The sequence below is a fragment of the Oreochromis aureus genome, linkage group 17 (assembly GCF_013358895.1).
Source record: "Oreochromis aureus strain Israel breed Guangdong linkage group 17, ZZ_aureus, whole genome shotgun sequence".
In the NCBI taxonomy this organism is placed as follows: Eukaryota; Metazoa; Chordata; class Actinopteri; order Cichliformes; family Cichlidae; genus Oreochromis; species Oreochromis aureus.
Genome location: NC_052958.1, coordinates 23,841,629 through 23,846,354, shown reverse-complemented (window position 1 = coordinate 23,846,354; position 4,726 = coordinate 23,841,629).

The following is a 4,726-nucleotide window of genomic DNA, read 5'->3' as shown; positions in this document are numbered from 1 at the left end:
CGCTCAGAGACCTCCCTTTATCCCGTCTTGGTTTGAAAGGTGCCTGATGGCAGTTTATTCTAGCTTCAGCTTTTCTACTGCAAATGCCAAAATTCTCCCCAGGGAGCGCGGCAAATCCCGCTTTGGAAACGCCACGGTCCTGTAAAACAGCTTTTAATTCTGGCAATTTTTATATGAAGTATCCAAATCAACTTAAAACTTTATTACTGTGACAACACTATCATGAAAAGGACAAAGAATAAACAATCCCATAATACCAACATTAAACTTTACCTTACAATAGAAGGAGACAACAAAATCATATGTATTAAAAGAGGGAATGAAGCATTCAAAAATTAATTCCAAACCTCATCAATTGCAGCCATGATTTCTGTGATCTTGCGTCCAGATGTTCCTCCCTTGTTTCTGAAGACTTTGGTCAGTTTGGTTGTGTTGTTGTCCAGCTGTGCCATAAATGTGGATGTTAGCGGGACCGTAGTGATGCGCTGGAATTCAGCATTTATCTGTAAAATAAACAAATGTTTAGCATGATGGGTTTAAAATATTGCATGTGGAGTGCATTTGCAGATCAACTGATTCAGTTACCTCACGTGGAGAAAAAGAGCTGGCCATCGGCTTTTAAAGTCAGCTACTGAAGGGCATGTCCTGAAGAATTTCTTGCCTCCGGTGAGGAAAGGTTTGGGCCATTTTGCTTTGATGGTTTCATCGTTGTTCTTCTTCTTGAACTCTGAAAGCAGCACCAACCTTTCTTCTTCCTGACTCTCTCGGGTTTCTCCAGCTGGATAATCAGGGCAGAAATTCACCTCCGCTCTCCTGGGTTTCTTGACTTGGTTGGGATGCACATTACTGTTCCCTCTTCTTTTGAGAGAATTGATGACCAACTCACTACACCCTAAGTTCTTCAGTTTTCCACGATAGTTTGACATTTTATACTTCAAACTGATCTTCCATGCAGAAAATCCAGTTTCTGAACCCTTCTCTTTCAAGCATGGATGCTTTACAACCAAAGCTTGGCAAACATCACTAAGATTGCTGTCTGAAGGGTAAGCTTTGTACTTCATAATTTCTGAAGACAAGCTCTCTAAAATGTCAGACTTGAGCTTTGGTTTTAGGGTTAAAAGTGTTCCATTGGCTTGGAATTCCTGGTTGCCTTTTGTCAATTGCAGCTCTACATCGAAGCTAAACTCAGGTATGCGAAAGTCCAGTGGCCAGGCTTCTGATCGCAGCGTGGAGTTTGCTGAGCTCGAGGAGCTTGATGACCTGGATTCTGGCGATGACAGTATATCTGTGTCATAATCAGGGTTGTGGCCAGAGCAGGGGCTACCCAAGTTAAATGAGGACACACTGCTTTCATTACTACCAGTGGATGTTTCTGGTACACCTGTTTTAATCACTTTTATTTTGTCCATGTCTTTTAGATCAAATGTGGATGTCAGGTTAAGGAACTGATTAAAATCTGTGTCCATGTACTGCAATCTGAACTGTTCAGAAACTCCGCACTGATTTTCAATCTCCGCTTTGAGCTCGTTAACATTCTTTGGTATCCCCAAAGGAAGGGTTAACTTGAGTGCGTTGTTCTCCCCCAGGATTATCAGAAGCTTTGTTGGGGCTGTCATTTCTGATGTCCCAATCTCCAACTGTTACTCTAAAAAATAAGTGCAAGAACATGAGCAGGTGGTTCCCAAACTTCAGTACATGTTACAATGGTGAAGCAGGTATTTTTTTAGTGGTATTCAGAATTTTGCAGCACAATTTTTTTTCTAGTATTTTTACAAGGCTTGAAACATATCCGAGTAGATTTAAGTTCTGGTCCAACTATTTTTAAGAACCAAACTTTGAGAAGAACTGCTATACAGCACAAAAATTAAATCGGCAACATGGACATTAAAATTACCTGAACAGTGTATGTATCTCTTTAATGTAACCATGCGAGAAGCTCCGACTTGGTAGTCACAAAGTGGATAACAATCCACCAGATCCTCATGTGCAACAAGAGAAATTTCCTTTGGAGATGGGTCAATTTTGAAGGATCTATAGTGTTCAGTGTACCACGAGCTCAGTTTTTTTACTATAAACACCAACGAATCTGCCAAAATACACATCTGCAGGATTTCAGCAAACTCTGGCAGACCCCCCAGTGATCCATGTACTATTAACATGCCCTTCCTGTAGTAGATGCCCGCAACAGACACACTCTGGGCAAGGCTAACTACAGCTGTGTCAGGGTACTTTTCAGCAAGACAATGTGCAATTTCACGTTTGAGAAGTTCTACTGGGACTGCCGAGACTCGTGAAACCTCAAAAGTGGCTTTGCTACAGCCTGATGAATGCATGTAATGGCCAATCATGAGCTGGTGTTTGGTTGACAAAGACAGGGTTATGTTTTTGAAGCAGTTTGTGTGTCTAGCAACTTTTTTAAAAAATGTGTGCTTTGCCTCGAATCTGATTGTCCATAATAAGGCAAGTGGACCAAAATGGCGAATTATTGAGGGATAATGAGCCAGAAAGTGATGTTTTGGCAATGGTCTTCTATCTGGGCATACTTCTTTGTACCTTTGATGGTGGTCTAAAATCTTACTCTCCAGGTATGCAACTGAGTCACTGTTATGAACAGGACACACAACAAGCTCAACAATATCCTTCAAATCTAGTAGAAGTTCCCAAGCTGGTTCGTTTTCAGGTATGTGTTGTCCAATAATAAGTGGCAGAAGTCTTAGTAAACACCAATTTTCATGTGCATTGCCACCAACAGTTTTTTTACTAAGAAAATTGTGAGGCAATTTCTGAGGGCGATTAGTCTGATCCCCTCCTTTGTAGGGAAATGACTGAACAAGTCTATTTAGATTTTCAAAAGTGATGTACTTCTTGCCTATTAGTATTCGAAGGCACTCAGCTATCTCAAAAGGCACAATACCTTCAAAAAGGTCATGTGCAAGATCAGGGGGGAATCCTGCAGTGACCTTGAAGAAAGACAGACTGTCTGCCAAGACACACGAGCTTTTCACACCACAACAAGCTACCCCTGTCTCACGTGCAGTTGCTATGTGTACACGATGGAGCTCCTCAGTTCTCAGAGAAAAGTCACTATTTGTAGCTTTTGATTCAATCTCTGAGCGTGTAGCAGTACAAAACCTGCAAAAGTAATCTCCAGAAAAACTTTCCACAAAACCGCCAATCCATGAGCTCCGAGGCTGTCTGCCACTACATATTGGACAGTGCCTTTAAAGTTGACCCCTAAATTGTCAATGAACACTCCCTGCTGCTCTAAAATGACAAGGTCTTGCAAAAGTGGCTCAAATATTTTTGGATAGCCAAAGGTCCTAAGGTCCTCACTTTTGCACAAGAGAGCCAAATAAATAGAAGAGAGGGATGAATGACTACCTGGTGGCAAGTTACCTAAAATCCAGTAAACTGAGCAAAGTTTATGCTTTTTCCGTGATGTCCCCAATGGATTGCAAATTTCGAAATCATCAACATAAAGACAAATAGAGATTCTTAGTTCACCGCCTGAGAAAAAACTCATTATTTTGAAAATGTAGACCATCTTTATATGATGTATACTTTTCCTTATTTACAAAAGGATTCTGATTGTGGCTAGTGACAAATTTGTTCAGTATGTTTTCTTGTTTAAATATCTGCTGTAATGATTTTAGAATAGGAATATACTGAAAGGTCCTCTTGCTTTGGGAGTCGAGAATGTATTCAATTGGATCAATTACTTCAAAATGTTTTCTGTAATACTGTCTGCGTTTGAAGGCAGTGGCAAGTGTGCCGTCCTTTTCTATGGCTTTTAACAAAGGGTTAAAAGAAACTGCCTTTGTCAGTTCTTCAATAACAGGCTGGTCTAGACAAAGGTTATGATTCTTGAGTATGTCTACAATTACTTGATTTGTCAAAGGCACTGATGCACAGCTTATCAGGTAGTGCAATTCTGAAAGCAACTCGTCAATTGCTATGCTGGGAACATGAAAATAGTTTTCCAACTTAAGTAAAAGAGATGCAAAATTAAGTTCTATTACATTTGCCAAATCTTCAGTCTCACTTGTAGTTGTATCGTGATCAATATTTGCACTTATGTCCTCTTTCTACAATAGTGTCTGTACTGTCATCAGCTGATGTTTGGCCTACAATAGTGTTAGCAATACCGATTTTAAAGTCTTTTAAGGTATAAGGATTGTGTTTCCTATTTCGATGAGACTTGAATGTACCATAGATATTTGTTTTGAAAGAACAACCCTCAAACATGCAATGCACAGTCTCGTTACATTTTAGATGGTTGTTAATGTGAGAAAAATACTCCTGCTCTGAAGCTATGTTGCAGCAGGAACACAAATGGCAGTTAAATGTTGCCAAACTCACAGACTTGTCTAGAGTTCTTTGGGTATGTGATCTGCTTAAGTGGCTATGTAGAGCATTCCATGTTTTGAAAACACAGACACAATCAGAATAGGCACATGGATACTGCTGTCTACTATGAACTAACCTGTAGTGTTTTAATAACAGAGCTCGTGATGACACCACTTTTTTTGCACAATTTGCACTGCCACATCAACGTATCTGGGGGAGAAGCACAAAAGACATTTTCATTACACTGTCCCTGAAAAAACTAAATAATTTGCACATTGTTAATGTTTCATATTAATCAGTTTTATTTTTAATATTGTATGCTACAACAATGAATTTATTGATCTACATCATCACCACTGCATATTGTGTAAATGTGTGT